At 36.5% G+C, this 24871-nt stretch overlaps 2 pseudogenes; both read left to right on the forward strand.

The window, feature by feature from the left end:
- The first annotated feature begins 13428 nt into the window (after positions 1–13428).
- LOC138144002 (WD repeat-containing protein 82 pseudogene) lies at positions 13429–14793 on the forward strand (annotated as a pseudogene).
- A 3073-nt stretch (positions 14794–17866) lies between these two features.
- Positions 17867–18795, forward strand: LOC138144003 (small ribosomal subunit protein uS14-like; annotated as a pseudogene).
- The last annotated feature ends 6076 nt before the right edge of the window (positions 18796–24871 follow it).

Below are 24871 nucleotides of genomic sequence, written 5' to 3' on the forward strand. Positions count from 1 at the left end.
ACAATTATTGTTTTTCCATGTAGGAATGTTAATAGTTCAACTTTGATAAGTTCCTTATGATTTCTTTTCCCTGTTTACCTTCTCATGCTTCTCTTGCTTCTTGTATCTGAATGTCAAATTTTCTTTTCAACTCTGGTTTTTTCAGCAAGAATGCTTGAAAGTTCTCTATTCCACTGAATGACCATATTTTGCCCTGAAACATGATACTCAGTTTTGCTGGGTAGGTGACTCTTGGTTTTAATCCCACCTCTTTTAACCTCTGGAATATTCCAAGCCCTTCGATCCCTCAGTGTAGAAGCTGCCAGATCCTGGGTTATCCTGATTGTGTTTCCACAATATTCAAATTGTTTCTTCCTGGCTGCTTCTAATATTCTATTCTTAATCTGGGAATTCCAGAACCTGGCTATAATATTCCTAGGAGTTTTCTTTTGGGGATCTTTTTCAGGAGGTGATCGGTGGATTCTTTCAACCTCTATTTTGCCCTCTGGTACTAAAACATCAGGGCAGTTTTCTTTGAGAACTTCCTGAAGGATGATTTCTAGGTTCTTGCTTTGGTCATGGCTTTCAGGTAGTCCAATAATTTTAAAATTCTCTCTCCTGGATCTATTTTCCAGGTCAGTGGTTTTTCCCATGAGATATTTCACATTGCCTTCTATTCTTTCATTTGTTTGGATCTGTTTAACAGCATCTTGATTTCTCATAAAGTCAATAGCTTCTATTTGCTCTAATCTAATTCTGAAGCAATGATTCTCTTAATTGAGCTTTTGAGATTCTTTTTCCATCTGGCAAATTCGGCTTTTTAAGGAATTCTTCTCCTCATTGCCTTTTTGAGCCTCCTTTGCCATTTGAGTCAGTCTGTTTTTTAAGGTATTATTTTCCTCAGTCAGGCTGTTGACTCTCATTTCATAATTTTCTTGCATTGTTCTCATTTCTCCTCCCAATTATTCCTCCACTTCTCTTATCTGCTTCTTAAGGTCCTCTATGGCCTGTAACCAGCTTGTGTTTTCCTTTGAAGCTTTTGGTGCAGTTCTGACTTCACTGCTTTCCTCCTGTTCCATGCTTTCCTCCTTTTTGTCCCCAAAATAGGAGTGTAATGTTGGAATCTTCTGTCTGCTTTGTTTCCTCTGCCTGCTCATTTTGCCACTCAATTACTTGACTTTGGGGCTTTTTGCCACAGTAGGACTCTGCCACCAGACAGGGGAGCTTTCATCCCAAATGCTGGTGTTTTCTCAGCTGTGGGAGGTATTAGATGGGTGCCCTCTCTGAGGTCTCCACATGCTCTAGCAAGCTGGACACACACCCCAGGATCTCCACCCTAGACTGCAATCCAGATCCAAGCAGGTTAAAGCAAGAGCGATTACCCCTCAGACTGGTGCTAGGTCCTCCTACACTCTGCAGGCCAGGAGCTGAAGCTGCCATGTGGCACTGTCTGGCTGTGCTGTTGTCTCAGCAGCTTCTCTCCCCTGGGGTAAAAGCCACACACTCCTACTTACTGGTCCCAAAGTTTAGACTGCACTGGCCTCTCACTTTTTCCTTCACATGTATGTGTTGATAAATCTGGAAACTGCCACTGCTGCTGCTGACCTGGAGTCCCTCTGGCCTGTGCCTGGTCAGGCCCGCCCTGGGGCTAAAGCCTTGGCGTGGGGCTGGGTTCGGCTCTGCTGTGCTGGATAACTGCTGGCCTGCCAGGCTGTCTTTAGTGGGAGGTTAGCTTCTCTGTGTCATTTTGTGGGTTCTGCAGCTCCAAAGTTTGTTTAGAGTTCCCTTTTTACATGGATTGGGGAAGTTGGAAGCTGGAGCCACGGGAAGTTCGTGCTTCTACTTCGCCATCTTGGCTCCTCCGCCCCTCAGATTCTTCTTGTATCTAATCTCACCATAAGTCGTCTAAGGACAGCTGAGGCAAAAAAGAATTGATTCACTGAAACAAAGTTTATGTGTGCTGTTGGTATGGTTCCTAGGGGAATCTCCAAGTTCTCAATATATACTTAATTGACACCCAGTTCTGTGTGTATCACAATGTTCATATATTCGTCAAAGGTCATATTTGATACTAGCTTAGAAATAAAAGGACTTCCACTACTCACAACTTATCTAAGGAGTTCACTCCTGCTTTTACTTTATTTTAAAGCGTTGTGTTTCTCCCTGAGTTCCCAGTGATGGTTAGCCATTTCCTGGGATGACTATCCAGAATGCATGTATTTACCAGTGTATGTATTTATCTATGATGAAGAAGCAGCCAGGATTGAACAGAAGTTAAATTCATATAGCTACAAATGTTATGAGTTGTGTCTGAGAGCATATTTTTGTGCTATGGAGAATCCACAACTAGGAAAGTGAGCAGACCTCGCATAATACTAGTCCCATTTCTCAGTCACTCAATAGGAAAATGTCCTTCAATTGAGATCCAAATTAATTGTATCTAGAAATATTAACTCTTCTTCTAGGGAAGTCCAGGGTACCATATTTCCTATGAGCAGGTCTTAAATTAACAAAGAAACCCAGTGAAAGATGAAGGGTGAGGGCAATCCATTATCTTGGGTAACTGAAATGATGCCTGATGTAGACTACTCTTAACAACAAGTCAGAGGTATTGTAGTTTATTACAAAGCCCAGATACAATCCAACATCAAAAACATACAAACATCAGTGGATTCTGGACATACAAACGAAAGTCAGAGGCTACATAAGGGCTAATCTACTCTCAATGTGCAGGAAATTTATGAATACAACTCCTTGATGATCAAAAAGGAAGTAGGTGCTGGCAGGCTACCAAAAAACAAACAGCTTTCCTTCTCTCAGCAGGCATATATGTAAAATAGATGATTTTCTGAAATGATGATTAATGTTTTATTTTTCCTACTTCCACCCTCCAAAAAAAAATTAATTTAACACACATTGAGTGACTTGTAAGATACAATCTTTATAGTCTGCACAAAGGCTAGTTTACAATTTATGAATGCGGTTAACTGTTGTGCTTTTTACATTTCTTTAATGGCTCTTGGTAATGGTAGAGACATTAGAATGTTATTGTGTTTACTCCATTTTAGTTGGCTTTATCTTAGACTCCCTTGGGGGAGCTCTGGCTAACAGACCCTTTCCTAGTGTTCACCACTCTGTTCTTTTCCATTTCCTGGTAGGGAAGAAGTCCCTGCTGCTTTCAGCACAGCGGCCTCAGATAAATTGGGTTATTTGCCCTTCTAACTATTTGCTCTAGTATAAAACTGGAAATATAGCAGACTTGGTCTGTTATCCCCACCTTGCCTCCTATTCTACCACTTTATTCAACTTTTCATTTATTTCCTGAGACATGAATTTTCTTGGTTGAATATTTAGACCTTTTCTATCCCTGTTAGTATACAGGTGAAACAGCACACACAAGCAGTAAACTGAAAAGAGATTATCTTATTCCTTAGATCCAGATCTGGAACATTGAAAGTTTGGGTAATGATTGAAAAGCATACCTCATAAAAGGAAAACTTTTATAATGAGAAACAATTTAACAAATGTTATTAAATCAGTAAACATTTTGGAAAATTGCATGATTATGGGAAGTAATGTTAATCATGGAAGTATGAAACATGAGCTCACAGCTACATAAAGACTAACCAAAATGTTTTTAATTTGAACATGCTTGAGAAATAGTTCTAGTTAACAGGAAGGTTTCATAGAGCATACAAAGAAGAGAAATTCCCAATTGTTTCTTAAGAAATGAATCACACAAATATACACACTCTTCCAGGAAACAACAGTCCAGAGAATATTAAAGTTGTGGAACAAACGAGAGAGAGGCAGGCTTTGGTTCACTAAAAGGAAAAAAGTCCTAACAATTCAAGTTGTTCAAAAGTATAATGGGTTATTTGAAGACAGTTTCCAATCACTGATGGTCTTCAGAAAGAGTCTGAATGAACACTTGTTAGGGATGTTACAGAAAGAGTTCCTGTTCAGGTACAATTTGGACTAGATATCTCCCCAGAGTTTTTCCAATTTTGAGAGTGTGAAACTGTTCAAGCTTAATGATTATGCTTCTAAATCCTACCCTAATGGTATAGGTGGGTAGATTTTTTTTTAATCACATTAGGGTAGGTAGGATAGGGTAGGTGGTTTTTCTTCCTAACCTACTCTAATATGATTTTTTTTAAAAAATCAAGCATGAATTTCACTGATTGAACGACATGAATTTTCCATAATAAACATTTTAAACTTTGTCAATCTGGTAATTACAACATATTGTATATGTGTGAGTATGTGTGTGTATTTCCAAACTCTGACAAGCTATACTGCTGAATCATTATTATACCAAATAGTAGTGCCAAATGGACAGAAATGCCATTTTAGTTGCCAGCATTTTCATAGTACATTCTGAGTAAGAAGGCAAGGAAACTCTTACATTCTTTTTTAATAAGTTTCTTTTGTTATGGAATCTTTTATTCTACTCAGGAAGCAAGACCAGCAGATGAAATTAATGAGACTGTAGTCCCTAAGTAGAAAAATGACAACTGTACAACAAGCCAGCCAGAGAGAATTCTCAGGAAGACACTGTTCTCCTGCTGCAGGTAAATTTGCTATTAAGCACTGAATCCAATATAAACCATTGCTCACCTGGGCACTCAGCATGACTGTGACGTAGGTGAGTAATGGTAACACCCAACAACCAGGAACTGGGGAGAGTACATATATTGAAGGAATGTCCAAGAAAGGAAAAACAAATGCATAAGTTGAGAAATATGCCATAGATCAATAAAACTAAGGTGACATAAAAGTCAAAGTTAAGAAATCAGCAGAAAAGAACAAAGTCAGCAATCCAGTCGGTCCTATTCCTTCAGAAAAGGATGCCAACCTTCCTAAACAAGGGGGTTTCCCACCCAACCACCCCCACTAATATATTGAGATGATAGTGCTGAAGGTAAATGTGAATTTCAAAAGGTAGTTCTAATGGAACAAAAGCTTTGGCAGACTGTACCAGACTAGAAAGTCTTTGAGTATAGGCCCAATGATTAACTATATATCTGTTGTCTAAAACAGTAGTTTCCAAAGTTAAGAGGGTGAAGCAGGAGAGGATCTATGCACTCCAGAGGGTATTCAAGATGATACATTTGGAGCATGAAAAGAAAATATTAGAAATTTGATTTTTATTTAATCTAAGAAAAACTAATAATTAAAAGAAATTAAGTTTTACATTAATATTCAGCATAGAGATTAGATTAACACTGGCTCCCTTATCCAGTCATGGATTCCATATGGTATACAAAATATTCTGAGAGAACAGAGAAGAGTGAAAGTTCTACAACAGGAAGGTCTTCATTCATTCATTTGCTATTTATTCATCAAAGCATATTATAGTTTACATGTGCCTGCTTAAGTAGATTTATGGAGCATTAAGTTTCAACTATACTATAGCACATTCCTTTTGGTTATCGTTTAGACTAGATAGCTACCGAGGTCTCTTTCAAATCTTATCTCTGTGATTCTTTGATAAAGTAACTCTTCACAAAATGGACAAGTATTATAAAAAGATTCCTAAAAACAAACCTTTGAATTAAAGATAATACTAATAAGGTGGGCACAAGTGAAATAATAAGAAAAAGGCTGAGCTAACACTTTCCTTATTCATCATATGAGCTTTTTGTCAGCCATATTTCAATGTTAAAATGATAGCAATCCAATGAGATTTGACTACATTGACCAAAAATATTGAGATTATTAACTAGAATATAGATTTAAACTCATTATTGTTAATTATGAACCTTGCCCTAAGTGTTTATTTTGTGTTCATATTAGCTAATAATAATATAACTCCATCATGATTAGTAAAATATTGAAAAACTATGCTTTTGTGGCCAAAAAGAAAGTGCTTGAACATATGACAATTCTCATACTTGTACTTTTTAATACTTAGAGAAGGAATTTTCTAACCCATTTAAAAGTCTTCCAAGAAGCATTTCAATGAGTTTTGAACTCATTTCTTTAAAACAATTTTAAAATGAAATTCATCTTTCAATTAGCTTTTGCAAGAAAAAATGATAACATCCAGTAAGGTGGAAATTTATTAGCCAAATTTCAATAGGCCTTATTCTAAGATGGATGGTACTAGAAAATGAGAATTGTGATTTAATAAGTATAGCCAACAAGGCACTTCTTCTACTTGGATCTAAGGATCTTTGTGAATTATCTTTTTTCAGTTATTAACACACATCAAAACCAAGTACTGAAGTAAACTTAGATCCAAACTTTCAGATCACTAAATTGCAAAGTGATATCACAAGATTTTCAAAAAATAATGAAACATATTCAATCACATTAGATAGTGATTTAAAATATTAATAAGTCATTCTTATTCATTAAAAGCAATAATCATATTGCTCTAAAATATTACTAGCACAAAGTTTTACATAGTTAAAATATTTTAAAATAGTATTTATTTTATCTTTATCTCATCCTCTCAAATTTTACATATTTATAATATATAATAAATGATGATATATTAGAATGTGTATATGACCTACAAATACAAAAATATACATATATTTGGGGGTATACACTCAAAAACTTTTACCAAGAGATAGGCAAATCAAAGAAATTTGGAAACCACTGCCCTAACAACCAGCCTGCCTACATTGCCAGACTGACTACAAGATATCAATTTTTTTTAGCTATCACAGTAACTAACACTCAGAGACCATCAGCTAAGCCATAGGGAAGTTGTGGTTTGTTTTGGTAGAGTACACCCACAAAAGAAATCTCAAATATTTGAAGTAGTAAAGTATGGTAAGTATTATAGAATATAAACTTATGGTACGAGAAAAAGAAAGTTAATGTATATAACATCATGAGTACTTGAAAGATAGCTATGAAAAGACGTGGAAAAAATAAAGAAGGTTCAAATACGCTACAAGATACATAGCAAGACATTTTAGCCAAAAGATGTTACTGAAGAAACTAACTGATTACTCACATTGGACTTCACATGTGATAATGCTATACTTGATTAATCTCATATCAAGAATCTGATCTTCAGTTTTGCCGTTTCAGTAACTCCTTTTTATCTATCTCAGGAAAACTAATATATACATGGGTGCATACATGAATATGCATGCATGCACACACACACACTCATAAGATTGATAAACCAATTTATAAGGGGAGACAATATTTTTCCAGTAACAGTAATATTTGGGCCCACTTTCTAAAACAGTTCTTCCTAGGTATCAAAGTGCATGGAAGACAATGAAAATAATCAAAAGGCTCCTTAGTAATCTTGGAATGGAGTCATATATTTCATCACAGTTGTAGTACAGTTTGGCAAATTATCTCTGCTTTACTACAGAGTAAATATTTTAGTAATCTTTCAAGGTCATAAGAATGGCACCACATAGAGTGTCTTTCCCTTCAACAACATTGGATAAATACTGGCTTTGACTATTTTTATGGATTCTAGATGGGTTATAATGTTTTTATCAAGATGTTATTTTAAATATGGGATAATTTATTAGATTACAATTTATTTTACAATTATTATATTTTAAATTGGTATCTCTTAAGAAGTGACTTCTATTCCTAATTATTGTATACTTGGGCTTTTCCCCAAAGTTGGTACTTAGGTGTATATGATTCCAAAATTGTGAAAGGAATGCTGATCCAGATCTATGAAGCCTACAGTGTGAAAAAAGTTGGTGCAAAAGTTTTGGAAAGAAAGGACATATGTAATGGCAGACCCTCTTCAGGACCAACTCCAGACACATGGACAGAAAGACTTTGGAAGCTTCAGATATGTAGGGAAAGCCTATCTCCAACATTTCTGTCCAATTCTAGAAATGTATCTTATGGGTTTTACAGAACTCTAACCACTGATCACATAGGAAAACAACTGAGAATTTCAGGTATCCCAGTAATCCAAAACTTAGTAATCTTTATGGACAAACAATAGATCTTCATGATAAACATAGGGATAGAGAAGTAATTAAGTAGAAAGCATGTCCATATTGTTTTAGAGCCATGATACTGCATAAATCATACAAAAATTCCTGTCTATTTAACATCAGTTTTGGAGAAGATCTTCCTGAATCACCAGGATACTTTCCGATGCATGAATAGGGACCTTCTTTTATTAGAGAATCTGGGGATTGTGTCCTCAAATCTCTTTCAACAAGACTCAGTATGTTGTTTATAAATGAATAGTAGTCATTTAAAATGAACCATTCTTCCATCGTTTTTTTGAGAACTAATTATTTAAAACCCTGTATAATGAGTATAGGAAGTCCACTAGATTTGGCAGGATCAGTAAATGAGAACAAGTGCCATAAGACAGCTAAGGCAATTTTTCTATCTTTCAGAGGGAGTGGGAGAAATGAGAACAGAAGGGGAGTAACTAGGAGGAAGTAGAGAGGAAAGGACAGTACTTAGCAGTTTGAACTATCATAAAATATCAGAGTTCATTTAGATCTGTCTGTACATGAGCAGAAATTGCCTCTCTGAAACTGACCCATTGCCTCTAGATCTGTCATCTGGAACCAACAACTCCAGTTCTGTGTACAGAGGACAACATTTCATGTAGTTGAAAATAACTATCATTATCCCTAAATAATTCCTTCTTCAAGCTAAACATACTTTCTTCTTTCTACAGAAACTTCTGGTTACCCTTCTGCAGATTCAATCTTGTTTCTGAATATCCTTCCTAAAATATGGAAATGTGGCTTCCTAAACCAGGACTAGCATATAAAAACTATCACTTATCTTGTTCTAGTCCCAATAGCTACCCGATAAATCACATTAGGTGATCAATAAGGTCCCTTCTAGAACCAGGGGGTCTATCTCCAGCCATCCTGATCTATCACTTGCCCCTGGACCCAGATGGCTCCAGAGGAGACAGACCTCCCTCACTTAAATCCAATTCATTTGCAAGTCATGGCATCACTTTCCTGATATCATGGTCCTCTTTGAGAATAAAGGACAAACAACAAAACAACAATGAATCCATGATCTAATCAATGTTAGTGTTCCCTACATCAATGCACAGAACACATTCATGCCCTCTCATCCCATTGTATCCTTGATCATGTTTTCTCATAGATTCTTCTGGTGTCTTAATGGCCTTCTTAGGTCTCATTAGATTTCAAGGGTACCCCTATAAAAGTTCAGGTTGACTGTTTCTTATCCATAACTTTAATACATCATTGGCCCACCTCTTTTCCCAATCTAGTAATCCTATCAAAAAAGGAAATTAAATTCAATTGACATGTCCCTGTATTTGATGAAAATGGAACACCCTCTCTCTAGAAACAAATTACATTTATTTTCTCCTGCTAGGTAGAATAAAGACAATTATTCCTCCATTCATCAAATAAACTTTTGTGAGCTCTTTATTTTTTTCTAGAGCATATAATAATGCTGTGTCCATATTAATGGATATAACTTAATAATATCTCCCTTATCCTTTTATTTTCCTCTATTCCAACTTTATCTTTACCCTAAGCTTTCTTTCCTTCCCTTCCCTTTCTTTCTTCACAACAATCATATAACCTTGTTACGTATACTAATAAGAATGTAATAATGTATGAATTGAGAGGCCGTTCCATCACATTTGCACATGCAAAACCACAAATCTTAATACTGGTAATATCAGCACATATCACTATGTTAGCCTATCTGAAAATATTTTAAGATAATTGTATTGTGATCCAAGACAATTCCAAGAGATTTATGATGGAAAATGCTGACCACATTCAGAGAAAGAACTATGTCGTCTGTGTACAGATTGAAGTATACTATTTCTACTTTTTTTGGTTTCTTTTTTTCCTTTCTCATGTTTTTTTTTCCCTTTTGTTCTGAGTCTTCTTTCACAACTTGATTAATGTGGAAATATGTTTAACATGACTGTACATGTACAATTATCAGATTTCTTGTTATCTTGGGGAGGGAGGAGGGAAGTGAAGGAGAGAAAAATTTGGATCTTAAAATCTTACATAGATGAATACTAAGAACTATCTTTACATGTAATTGGAAACATATTAAGTAATTTTTAAAATATTCTCCAATTATAGAGAAAATAACATAAAAAGGCAAGATAATGCTATTGTCTATTTTGATTATATATTTTCTGTCATTAAAACACATTAGGAATGTGATACAATTAGAGACAATAATAATAACTAACATGTAAAACTCTTTAATTTTTGCAAATTCTTTTACAGAGATTATCTCATTTGAGCTTCACAACAATGCTTCCAGGTAGGTGCTAACAGGTATTTTTATCCTTGTTTTTCAGATGTGGAAACTGAAGCTCATAGAGATTAAGTCACATAACTATTAAGTATTAGAGATGGAATTCACTTTCCCTCGATAACTTATAACTAAAAAAGAACAGTAAGATTCGGGAAAAGAAGAACACATTTATTTCTGGATGAAATTTGAAATGAGATGGGAAAAGCAATGAAGTGATGATATACAGGAAAGTGTTATATTGCTTTAATGTTGAGTACATAAATATGCATGTAGTATTACTGGAGGAATGAAGAGAGGATTCCAAGAGGCATAACAAGTGAGTGAAGCTACCACCTTAGAAAAAAGTAGAAAAAGTTTGAACATAATACCAAAGTAAATTGTGCTCAATGGAGTTCTTTAAAAAGCAAAGAAATGTGATTTCCACACTTGAGCAATCATTTCCCTGTGCAAAAATAGGGCTGGTCTCAAATGCAGGCAGCTGTCTCCATCAGATGATTTTTGGAGCACAGGAGACAGTCCTCTGTTCAAAAATCCTTCCCAACATGCTCACTGATCCCTGAAATGTCTTTTTAGAAGGAGAAATGCTTCCATTAGAGGTAAGAATTAAAATGTAAAATAGATGAGACAATAAAATAACAATTCATCCTAGAGTATAGATGATCAAATACACTGACTGAAATTCATCCTTTCCTAAGCAGGTTTTGGTAAGATAAATGGTAGCTTCTCCTAAAAGGGAAGGATTATTGTAGATGGGAGGAAAAGGAAGAGAGTGGATAGAAAAGAGGTACCAAGACAAATTTAGAATATTTCACACTTTTGCCTCAGTATAACCCAAGCAATGTGGAGTTCAGGGATTTTGTTGAGTGAGTTACAATAAGGCAGGACACTATTTTATAATAATTAGATTGTTTAAATGTAAAGAGGTAATCTTATTTCTATCCTAGAATGTATTATTTATCAACACAAATGTTGATAGAAAATTAATTTGAGGTATGAATATATACATATATGTATACATGTGTGTGTGTTATTTTATTCAATTTTTTTACATGTGAATTGCTTAGTAGAATGAACGTAATTACTGAGAGTTTGTAGGACTACAAGGCTTAAGCAGGCAGCACTTATATTTTTTAACTCATTTTAATGTTAAGAAGGAGTTATGGAGAAGTTATGCAAATTAACCTTTGCCTATAAGAACCAGGAAAAATAGGGCTGAATAAAATCAGCAAAAAAGTGAGATTCCAAATAAAAATGGAAAATCTGATCTGCAGTACCATTATGATACCTCTCTAAGCAGCTGATATATGATCCCTGTCACTCTGGTAATTGTTGAAGAATTGGTGAAAGAATTTGCAGGCTGATAGTCTTTCTGTAACTGGAACAAAACCGAGTATCTGACACTCAATTTTACAACTGCTCCCTTTTGGCTGGCAGTACACAAGCAGCAAAAGGAAATACAATCTTTCAGTTCCTAAGATTATACTTAGAGATGCTTCCTTTTACATCAATTTGTGTGGAAAGGCTAACAACGTGCCTCACATCCTATGCAATACTCCTGCTTTAAGTTGAAGAAACTTGTAAACCTTATAAAGGTGACTCCTGATAGGTGACCAGAATTTTTATGGCTGACAGCAATAGTAAACATCAGAAACAGCACTTATTTTCTCCAGCTACAGGAATGCTAAGTGATTCTTAAATTCCACACAGAATTCTGGAGAAAACATAAGACAGCGTAGCATGCTGGCAAAAAGCACTGAGTTTTAAGTTAGAAGACTTCATTTTTAAAATTCCAGTGTTCCTTAAACTTCTTCCTTCCTACTACTTTAAACCTTGGGCAAATCACTTAAACTGTCTGGGCCTTAGTTTCTTCAACTAAAATATAAGGAGATTGAATTAGATCTTATCCAAGAACCCTTAAAACTATAAATCCTGGCACTCCATGATACCGATGCCCCCTTCAGACTTGGGGTAACACATCCCTAAACCACAAAGAACCCTGTACCTAAAGAAAGGTTAATTTTTGTTTGCTACAGATCTCTGTTCCAATTTCATCCTACAAAAGACAAAAGCAGCTGGAACTGTTCTTCTGCACCTTAGGAAGGAACTGGATCGAAAGGTGGAAACTATGGGAATTGTGGAGGTTAGAGAGCACTCTGTGGCATTAGCATTTGTGAAAAAGAAAGAAAGTGAAGTGCAGATATAGATTTAAAGCTGAGGGCGATCTTCTATTTTACAGAAAAGGAAACAGGTACCAGTGAGGTTAAATGGTTTCCCCAAGGGCTGACCCTGACCCCACGATCTAGGACAAGAAGTTTTCAAAGCATTCAAAGAATAGACCCTGGTACCAAAAGAATTCTGTAGGTAAAGCCAGGCAAGGAAGAATGGGATTCTCTCAAGAATGAAATTCTGAGAACCATAAAGATTCCAAGGTGGAGGAAAAAGGAGTCGTCCAAAGAACAAGACAGATTGAGTTGTCCAAGGAATTCGGTGACGAATTTAATTTTTTTTTATTATTATTTTTTAATCTGAAGAAGACTGAAGCAAAGGCAGGGAATGTTGGCTTAAAACAGAAGAGTGATGCAGATCTGTAATGAGGGTGTCTGGAGGGGGCATCGAGACAAGCTGGCTTCATCATTGGAGTCATAAAGAAAAGCCGTTGGAGCCCTTGGGGGAATTGCGGGAAGGGCGGGGGGGAGGGGAGGACCGTTGGAGCCTTTCAGGAAAGCCGTTGGAGAAAAAGGGGGGGGGGGGGCTAAACGGGTGTTCTTGAGGAAAAAAAAAAGCCGTTGGAGCCCTCGTGGGGGGGAGGAAAACCGTTGGGGCCTCTGAGGGAAAACCGTTGAGTCCTTAGAAAAACCGTTGGTCGGGTCACCCGGATCAGGCAGAAAGGAGGGGGAGGAGAACAATAGCACGAGATTGTTCTTGGCCCCGCCCATTCTCCCCTGGCGTCCAGTAGAAAGATCCGAAGGTCAGGACCCTCCCTTCGAAGGAGGACGAAGCTCCGCCCCTAATCTCTCAATCGCTCGCTCGCTCACTCGCTCTCTTCTTTACTCTTTGCTGCCTCATCCCTGTGCACTGCCCCTTCTGCCTTGTCAATCCTTCATTCTCTTTCCTGCCTCATTGCCGGCTACCATCGCTTCCATTTCAAACTCTTACTACTCACCTCTTACTCCTCTCGAGACTCGTGAATTCCCCCTTTCCAGACCTTCCACCATGAAGCTGACAGAGGAGTCCCTGAAAAGTTTCCGGGTGGCCAAGGTATTCCAGGAGAACTCAGACAAGATCAACTCCTTAGACTTCAGCCCTAATGGCCACGCAATGGTCTCTAGCAGTGATGACGACTCTATTATCCTGTATGACTGTAGAGAGGGCCTACCCAAGGGAACTCTGTACAGCAAGAAGTATGGAGTGGATTTTATCAAATACACTCATGACATGGATACTGTTGTGTGCAGCTCCACCAAAATAGATGACGCTATTCGTTACCTGTCCTTGCAACACAATAAATACATCCGATACTTTCCAGGACATGACAATAGGGTAATATCCTTGTCTATGTCACCAGTTGATGAAATATTTATTTCTGCATCTTTGGATAAAACCATCCGACTCTGGGATCTCCGAGTCCCTAACTGCCAGGGTCTAATATACCTTCAGGGAAATCCATTTTGTTCTTTTAGCCCAGAAGGAATCGTTTTTGCTGCTGGAGTAAATTCTGAAGTTGTGAAACTTTATGATCTTCGATCCTTTGATAAGGGGCCATTTGCAAACTTCAAGATGCAGCAGGACTGGACCTGTGAATGGACTGACCTAAAATTCAGTAATGACGGCAGATGCATCCTCATAGGCACCAATGGCAACTTTGTCCACCTGGTTGATTCATTTAAGGGAGTAGTAATGCATTCCCTCAGAGGATTTAACAATACCAAAGCTATTGCTTTGGAAGCCTGTTTCACTCCAGATTCTCAGTTTATCATGACTGGCTCTGACAATGGCAAGATTCATGTCTGGAATAGAAAAACTGGAATAGAAGTAGCTGTGTTACATGGAAAACATACTGGCCCCATAACCTGTGTGCAATTCAACCCCAAGTTCATGACCTTTGCCAGCACCTGTTCCAACATGGTGTTGTGGATGCCCAGCATCAATGAAGGCATGTATTGACTCTTAAAGATCAATGGTGCCTGCAAGTTAAAAGCAACAGTGAAAGAGGAAAGGGACTGAGTGTATATGAGATTTTTGTTCTGGCCTAAAACATCCTTCCACACAGTCCTTTTAATGAACATCTATATACATCTTTTTTTTCTTTTTTTTTTTTGCTGCATTCCTTCCAAAGAACTATTGGTGATGTAGACCTAAAATAAGACCTAAATTTTTCATCTATGAGCTCATCAAGCTTCCCCTTTCAGGGGTTACCTGTTTTAGACTCTTCAATATATTAGTCTCTTCATCTGAATTTCCTGCTGGATAACTCAAAAAGACTTTATATATCCTCGCTCTCACCTCCACAAATGCATAGAAGTCTATGGTTCTGTTTTTAGGGTGCTATGTATGTCATTATTGAATGTCCCCAGCGTTGTGGCTTTTTTCTATAGCCATCATGTTTCTTCTGTGCCAAAAATTTAAAACCATTAGGGTACCCTAAGTAAAAAAGAGACAAAACTATGGAAGACCTTGTTTTATGAGGAGCTGTGAAGAGAAAGGAAGCCAGGAAGGAAGCTACTACAGATTTATTGAATGGTCAACTCAAATGTGTCTTAGTCTCTGAGTATTTCTCCTTGCCCTGGAAGTATAAGCTGAAGGCCAGAGACACAAATAGGCAGAATGTTTGGTGACTTCTTCAATAAAAGATACCACCAACAAAACACCTTTCTACCCTAAAGGGAAGGACAGAAGATAGGGCACAACCATTTTGTCTTCTGCCCTTTAATCTTTTGTGTGTATATATGTCATGGGATAGGGTGTTAACCTACTTGTTTTAACTTTTTAAGTTGATAATTCATGTGAACCACTATTGAAAAATGAGTACATTCTCCCTTCTCCCCACCCTGCCACCCCAAATTCTATACATAAGCTGCATACCTATCTTTTTCTGACCACCAAAACTCACAAAAGATGGACCTGTGTTTTTGTTATTGGCTAGTCTTTTTGATTCCTGTACTTGATTTTGTACTTCAGTATAATGCATATGCCTTCATTTTTGTCTTTAATATTTTATTGATGTAAATTGTTGTACTATTACCACTTCCCAATAAATATCCCCAATAATACCTTCCCTTAAACTGTTATAAGCAAAACTGCCTAAAATAGAAATCGTGTCTTACAGAACATGTGATATTCTGTTTTCAAAATTTACCATATATGTACATATATATATAAAGAGAAAAGTATATTTTAATATAGCTATGACTATCTTGTCACATATGAGAACTTTCTGTTGAGCTCCTTAGAGATTATACTAGTGGAATGGCTGAATCAAAGGTTACAAAAAGCTTGTTTACTTCTCATATAATTCCAAATTGTTTTCTAACAGTTGAGCCAACTCACAGTTCTATTCTACAAACATTGTATTATTTTGCCTATTTTCCCACTGCCTCATTAACACATATATTTTCATCTTTGCCAATTTGATAGATATGAGGTTATAACCCCATAATTTTAGTTTACTTTCTATTATTAATCTGGAGCATTTTTCAAATGATTGTTGATAATTTGCATTTCCTCTTTTAAACACCATTCATATCCTTTGACCATTTACATATTAGACAATGGGTCTTGATCTCATGCATTTGTCTCAATTTCCCATAAATCTGAGATATAAGACTTTTATCATAAATATTTGCTGCAAAGATATTTCTCCCAATTCACAACTTATTCTTTTAGCTGCATTGGTTTTATTTGTGCAAAGGTATGGACAAAACTATGGGACACTATTTTTTTCAATAGTTTCTGAATATCTCAAAAGGAAAATGATCATCACTTAAAACAAACATAAATGACTTTATCAAATATAGAAAATACTGTACTAGTATTTCCTTTTTTGACAAGGTTAATAGACTGATATAGAGAGAAAGACATAAATATAGATTTCAAAAACACATCCTTGTGGCCAAGATGAAGACATGAAGGCTAAAAAATAATAGTTAAATGATTTTGAGCTTGGTTGAATAATAAAAATCTAAAAAGTAATAATTAATACATTAATGTCAAATTGGAAGCTACAGCTCTGTAATTCAGTACTGCTGGGAGTCTCTCCTTCATATATTGTTTAACATTTTTATCAATGACTTGGATGAAGACATAGATGGCATATATGTAAAATTTACATGATGATGCAAATCTATTAAAATTAAATTTCTTAAATATACATGATTAAAAGTGAATAGAAGGCTGACACCTGAGTCACAAAAATTTGGGTACAAGTCCCCCTTCTGACACAGTTGACCATGTGACCATAGGCAAGTCATTTAACTTGTCACTGCCCCAGTCACTAAGTCACAGTCAGCTTTCATAAAGTTCCTTACAGAATTGAAATCATTGGTCCATCCCTTCCTCCCTCAAAGAAATCCCTCAAAGAAATAGAGTCTGTGCTTGGGTTAAAAGACAAAACTTTGCAAGTACAAAGTAAAGGTATAACAAAAAGATTATGAGGTGTTAGTAGACTGCTAGCTAGCTTGATATGAGTCAATGGCATAGCATAGCAGCCAAAACTGCATTATTGTAGAAGTGCAATAAGGGGGCTATAATCCCATTTTATTCTGCCCTCCTTAAACTACCTTTGAAGTATTGTGTTCAATTGATGAGTACCACATTTTAGGTTCTTAATAACCCGAAAAGCATCTAGAGAAGAGTGACTATGATAGTTAAGGGTCTCAAGTTCACGCCATGGAGGGTTAGGTGAAGAAACCAAGAATGTTTTATCTTAGGAGAAGACTAAAAGGAAAATGGGTTTGATAGTAAGTAGCAGACTGAAAGTATTAAAAGGAAGAATTGTCACTTCAAAAACAGATTAAACTGGTTCTTCTAGGTCCCAGATTTAAGTAGAAATGGGTGGAAGTTTCAAAAAAGTAAATTTAAGCTCACTATTCATGTTACAGTAAAGTACGATGCCTGTAGCAGCAGTGGGTCTTTCACATGAACTCTTCAAGCAAAGGCTTGATGGCTACTTGTCAGGGATGTTATAGAGGGGAGTTTTGGTTAGTTGTACTAGATGGTCTGAGAGATCCCTTCCAACTCTTGTTATTCTACAATTCTGCTTAACTTTAGAAATACTTTTCTGATTAAAAAAGTTTGGTTGGGATAGCAAAACAATCTAAGTTCCTGTTTTCACCAGAAAGTCTTTCAAGGCTAACCTGTGGGTAAAACTTACTTGTTTTCATTTAAAAGCAATGGTTTTGCATAATTATAGGGTGGAATAATTACCCCAGCTATATTGATATCAATTCATGAGGGTTCAAGGGACCTGGTATGCAAATATACATGTGAATCATTGCTACTTGTTGGTAAAAGAGATTGTTAAATGGTACAATTTCCTGTATAATGATAAAAAAATAGTGTGAACAAGTAAAAATATCAATATGAAAATACTGAGAATGGGGCAAAGCTATATATGTGTGTATGTGTGAGTATACACATAGCTGTTAGAGTTCTTGAGTTCAAAACTGAATTAGGTTAGAAGACAGGGACAATGTCTTTTTTTTTTAATTTGTATCTCATTACAATTAAAGAACATGAGTCACAGGAAGAATAAAAGGTCATTTATCCTTAAACTGCCACACAAACTACTAGAACAGAGGTCAATTAAAATGACCAATCATTAAGCCTTGAGTATATTAGTCTTTTGGGTATAAAATCCTTAATGTTGTGTAATTGCTATATACTTTTAAAAGCCTAATATCATGGCCCAGTGAAAATGTGATTCCTGCTTGTCATTTTAAAATAATTTGTATAATTTCAGTTGTAAGACATGTAAACAAAAATGTATATTCTTCAGTTAACATTCATTGCAATTTGGCAAGTGCTTCATCTCTAAAACTCATATCTAGCTTTTTGTCTCTGGACTTTGCAAGTGGAGCCATGGGTCACCAGCAGCTCTACTGGAGCCATCCTCGCAAACTCGGCCAGGGGTCTCGGTCGTGCCACGTCTGTTAGAACCGGCATGGCCTGATATGCAAGTATGCCCTGAACATGTGCCGCCAGTGCTTCTGGCAGTATGCGAAAGACATCGGCTTCATCAAGTTGGACTAAGTTATATTTATGGATCTTGCTTCAGTGATTACACTGACCATCAGTGACTACCATTTTACTGGATTCTGGACAACTATTTGATCTACCCACCTAAAGACCCGATCCTGTTGTACATGCTGTTAATTTGCGAATATAATTAAAAAAGGTTATCCTCAAAAAAAAAAAACTAATATCTATATGATATATAAAAAACATAGATCTACATTACAATAATCTGTCCAGCTTAGAGGATTTGTCAGGGTTCAAATAAAGAGCCTATTTAGATCCTGAGGAAATCTATAGTTTATCTGCATTGTTTTGGGTTTACATTGTTGCTTTGATTATATGTTCAAAAAGATTTCTTAAAAATAAAAAAGATGTTTATGAAAGTTTCCATATTGATGAGTATTCATTTATATAATTTGTTTTCTAAATGTTAGAACTTTTTAAATGAACTGTTCAATTTCATCATATTAGATATTGATATAAAGCCTAAAAAGATATTTTCACGTGGGTTTCCTCAGGGTACTTTTTAGGAATAAGGTTCTTTCTCCTAAAAAGTCACCAAGATCTTAAGAGTGAAAGTGGTGGGGAGGGAGAATGGAGAGTTGGAGAAGGAACGTCTGCTATGCCACAGAATACTATTTCTCAGTATTGGTCCATAAAGAATAAATTGTGTATTTTTAAAGTGCCATGAAATGGAAAAAACAAAGGTAGAAACAATGTTCATTTAATTGGAACATTAATGCTCTTTGTTAGGTCTTCAAAAAGAGTGGGTTTGAGAAGTAGGTAATGTTGAGATTTAGGGGCTAAGAGGTGCTCAGGACCCCAAAATAGTGACACTGGGAAAGTTTATTAAAGATTTACCATAATGGCTAACTCTTAAGGAGCCTAAGTATTTCTGACACTTGTATTGACAAGCAGGACAGATTGAATCTACTCTAGATTGAATCTCAGCACCTTCATGGAGGCAAGATGGATCTTATATACAGAAAGACTGTGGGAGGGATCTATAGGTATTCTAGTAGTCTGGGATGATGGGAGGAGGGGCCTAGAGAGGATCTTAAGGAGGATCTTACTGGGACTGGGGTGACTAGAGGTCAGATTCCCAGGAACCAAGAATATAGGATTTTGATGGATCAAGGGTTGGAAGCAGCATGAGGCAATCTGGAGGTAACAGACAATGAAGGGCTAGGCTAGGTTAAGGGTAATAGAGATTTGGGAATAGCAGCCATAATGGAAGGTTTATGATCTCAGGCAAATGCCTCATCAAGTGGGAAGATTCAAGGAGAGTTCAAGGGGGTTCCTAGAGCCTGTACCCCATCTAACCCAGTCCTTAGGACCTGATCCCAGGCCTGTTGCCTGTTTTAAAAACATTTAAACTCCCTGGCTTCCATATGGACTACATACCTCCAGGCAGTGGCTATTACAGCCTTTCTAATTGAGGAAGCTTCTATTACACTTCTCCTGCCCTTGAAAGTCCTGACTCTCCACCAAGTTCAGAGCATTCTGGAAACTGAAGGCCACCAGTGGCTGAATAGCCACAGGCTCACCAAATACCAAGCCTTGCTCTAATACTCATAACCTAATTCTTCAGGTGTGCCACACACTCCTGAACCCCGAAACAGTATGGTACACAGAACAAGGAGTTAGGAGAGCTAGGTACTTGGTAATTAGTCTCCACTGAGGGGTTTAGGCTCTTGGGAACCCCCTCCATTTCAGATCTCACTCAAGTTAAAGAGGAAACTGGGGAAATACTAGGAAGAACCCAATAAGTTTACTGAGGGTTTTAGGTACATATCCCTATAAGTTGAGCTTTCTTGGGATGATTTGCATATCCTCTTCTCTACCTGTTGTTCCACTGAGGAGGAGACTCTGGGAACAAACCCAAAAATTTGGGATTGTTTGGCTAACAATTACCCTACAAAATACCCCCCAGGAACAACTGTTGTTCCCACTAGAGACCCACGATGGAATTATCAAAAGAGTGAAGATAGGGGAAAGAGAGACCATATGGTACTTTGCCTGTTAGAAGGCCTAAGAATTGCATTTCAAGAACAAATAAATTTTCAAAAAGTTAGGGAAATTACTCAGAGAGAAAAGAAAAGCCCTGCCCTTTTGCAAGACCACCTGCTAGAAGCTATTAAGAAGTATGGAGGGGTAGCTAGGTAGCACAAAAAAGAGTAGGGATAAGGAAAGTGTTTTCTTAAATCTATTCTTTGGTGTCAAGCTTGACTATTATAATTTCATAGCATTTAAGTACAATTATTTTGTTATTATGTTGTAGTCATTGTGCATATTGTTTTCATGGTTCTGCTAACTTCATTTGCATCAGTTACTATACATTTTAACATAGTTCTCTATATACATCATATTTGTCCTTTCTTGCATCACAGTAAATATTCCATTACATTCATATACAATTGTTTAGCCATTCCCCAGTTGATGAATGTCTACTCTGTTCCCATTTCTTTGCAAAAAAGAGATGTTACTTTGATATACACTGGGCTTTATTTTTGTCATTGACATTCTTACAAGTATATTTCTGGAACTCTGGGTCAAAAGTTATGAACAATTAAGTCACCTTCTTCACATAATTCCAGATTGCTTTCCACTATTGTCTGACAAATTCATACCTTTTCAAACAATGCACTGTTGTGCCCATCTTTCCATAACCCCTCCAGCTTTGATCACTCACAATTTTCTCTTTGCTGATTTACTACATGTATGATGAAATAGAATTGTTCTTATTTGCTTTGTTCTTATTTTTAGTGATTTGCAGCAGTTTTAATATAGTTTTTTAATAGTTTGCAATTCTCCTTTTGTTCATATCTTTTGACCAATTTTCTTTCTTCTTTTTTTTTGCTTTTTGGAGGGCAATTGGGGTCAAGTGACTTGCCCAAAGTCACATAGTTAAATATGTTAAGTGTCTGAGGCCGAATTTGAACTCAGGTCCTCCTGACTCCAGGGCCAGTGCTCTATTCACTGCACCACCTAACCACCCCAACCAATTTTCTTAGAGAATATATTTCTTAGTTTTCTATCTTGACTACTAAACACTTATTAGAGATATTTTATATAGTGCTCCCCTCCCCCCCAAACACATTTGAGGGATTCCTTCCTTTTATCTGTGTGAATTTTATTTGTGCAAAACCGTTTCAATTTTATGTAATCAATATTACTCATTTTTTCTTTTGTAATTGCCTCTATCCCTTGTTTGTTAAAAATTCACCCCCAGGGCATGGTTTGAAAAGTACATGATCAGTTTTTGTTCTAAGTTTTAAATTGTATGAGCTTTAATATTCAGATCACATCTAGTATGTTTGTGGTCTAAATCTAATTTTTGTCAGATTACTTTTGCCAGTTTTCCCAGAAATTCTTTAAAAATAGGTAGGGTTTTTTTTGCAAGTTTATCAAACCCTGGGTTATTGAGTTCAATTATTTCTGTTTCATCTTTATCTGGTAGATTTTATTGATCAGTTTTTAAAAATTTAAATCAGTACCAAATTGATTTGTTAATTACTTCTTTATAATATGGATTTTGTTCTGGAAGCAATACTCCTTCATTTCTACTTTAAAAAAAAACTTTATATTCTCAATTTTTATTTCTTAGACATTCTGCCCCTCTTTCATTTTATTGGATTTATGAGAGGTTGTTGTTGTTCAATTATTTTCATTTATGTCTGATTCTCCATTACCCCATTTTGTGTTTTTCTTGGCAAAGATACTGGAGTGGTTTGCCTTTTTTTTTCCAGTTCATTTTACAGATGAGGAAACCAACATAAACAAGGTTAAGTGACTTGTCCAGAGTCACACAGCTAATAAGTATCTGCAGCTAGATTTGAACTCAAGAAGATGGGTCTTCCTGTTACTCTATCCTCTGTGCCACCTACCTGCCCTTTATAAGAGGTTTCTGTTTTATCATTCCCATTTAACAATTAAGGGAACTGAGGCAAATAGGTTAAATAACATACCCTGGGTCACATAGCTAGTATTTGTCCGAGGTCAGATTTGAACTCAAGCCTTCCTCCAGACCCAGTGCTCTATCCATCGTACTACCTAGCTGCCTCTAAAGGTCCCTTTCCCTTCCACCAGATTTATTCAGGTGAGTAAGAACTGTAAGGATGTGTTCTCCAGCATTTATCTTGGCAGTTCTCTCTTCTGTCATTTGTCTAACTGTAATTGTTGTAACTCTGAGGCATAAATCCTCTTTGGGGGAGAAGGATTCATCAAGCATTAACAAGTTTTTGGATAAAGCATCCAGTCTTCCATCTTGAAAATCCCATGGTTCAGAAGAGACATTGTGTTTTAAAGCAAAAGGTACAATGTCAGACTGTGGTCATGTAAAGAAAAGGTAGTAGCCCAGCACAGGACTCCAACTGGAAGCTGGAAGCAGACAGAAAGTCCCCAACTTTGTAATTAGTGAACTTGAATATGACAGAGACCACAAGACCTACCAAGTGATGTTCAACAATGCTCATGTGAGACCAGCAAAGAAAGATTCCCATAGTTAATACATGCCTCTCTGGAATACAAAGCAGAGACCATGAGAAGAGACTTAGCAGACAGTATTACATTACTAGATGACATCAACAACCCTTCAGGTTGAGTTGCCTCAAGGATTTATGCCTCAGAGTTACAACAATTACAGGTATTAGTTGCCCTTTCACATAGGCATATGGTTTTACAATGTGTGCCTCACTATGTATTTTCCCCATCTGTGTCCTCTCTTCCCACTGATAGTGTATCTATTTGTGAGAGTGTGTATTTCAGGCCTATGAAAGTTTTGAACTAATTGTGTACTCTAGCTTACTTGCAAAAGTAAATGCATTAGTAAAGGTTTGTGAGCAAGTACAGATCCACAGAATATCTTTGATCTGGTGGTTGGGACTCTATGCCAGATTGAGATTCTATAAAAAAAATTCTATCACATTCTGCCCATCCTAACTTCTTTGGACACTAGTCTTGTTTCTCTATTAAATTGCAAGCTCCTCAAGGGTAGGAATGTATAATTTTTTGTCTCTGTATCCCCAGGCACTGGCACAGTAACTTGCACATAAAGGACATTTAAAAATGCTTGCCAAATTGAATGAAAGCCTTCCACAAACATTATATTAAAGTTGATATTTGTTCAGCTGCTAAACACAGAGATTAACAACTATCTCAGTATAATGAATAACCTCATCTATTAAGGAAAGTTAAAAAACCCTACAAATATTTTTGATGTAGTGAGGAAAAAAAAATTACAACCATAACTTCTATTTTATATGAATTGCTGACCTGGTGGCTGCTTGCCAATTTGCAGAATGAAAGATTCCTAACACATTAGACAACAAACTAGCTTATTAAAAATTAGAATATGCAGAGAATAGAGTTGATAGGGAATGTTATGCAAAAAGTCTAGGCTATTTTGCCAGAAGAATTTAATCTACTTAGTAAAATATTATTTCCTATGTCTTCTGGTCTGATGTCAGCACTTTTCCAAATGAAATGACTCCCTAAAGAGAAAACACATTTCACATGGTGAGGGGCTCTTCACAAATACCAAGCACTGATCCCTATGCTTGAATATCCCAACTGGTCTCTTGCTGGTAACATGATAACAAAATCGGTTCTTCACTCAGAGAAAAGCTTTTCTGACTTCTCTATTCTTTCCCATTTCTACATTGATATGAAGATCAGAGTCATCTGCTTGAATGAGATTCAGAACCCTGATGCAAACAAGGAGAGACGGTAAAGGCTTTCTGGCTCTCCCAAATTTGTATTCAGCCTCTTCTTTTGTTCCAGCTGTAATCACACTCCTATCAGTATTCCAAGGGTTTGGGCAAACAGGCTGCCTCTGTCGAAATTGTAGTGAGTTAATGCAATCCCATATAGCTTGGTTGTGCAAATTATTGCCTTTGAAGGAAGATGTAAGTTGGTATTTTGACATATGTCAGTTTTATTTGCAGCTCAGTTCTGATTTTTTAAAGCATTTTGACACTAGCTTAGTCACTCAAATGTGAGATAGTGAATGCAATTAAACTTCAGAAAATGAAAGAGGGGAAAATGACAGATATGACTTAAAGTCACAGAGACAAGAAAATCCAGATACTAAAATGAACTTGTGATCTTAATTCCCTCTTCATTGGGTTGCTCTCTCAAGAGAAACAAATACATGTAAGTAGAGTTATCAGGAGTTAGGTTTTGTTTCTCATCTTTCCAGATTAATAAATCGTGTGGCATACATTAGCATCAATAATCTTTACAATGTTTGTCCCTTATTTTACTAGCCTTCTACTAGTCCTTTAAGAAAAGTATTTTTTTTCAAAATATTTATACCAGGTGGCTGAATGACCTATACCCAGGTGAATGAAGAATTGAGGCAATTCTTAGGATAACTCAACTCATGGACAAATTCTCCTGAAATGTGAAAATAACAGGGGTG

This window comes from Petaurus breviceps, unplaced genomic scaffold (assembly GCF_028583685.1).
Source record: "Petaurus breviceps papuanus isolate PSGF00001 unplaced genomic scaffold, PetGlider_PUasm1.0 90683, whole genome shotgun sequence".
NCBI lineage: Eukaryota > Metazoa > Chordata > Mammalia > Diprotodontia > Petauridae > Petaurus > Petaurus breviceps.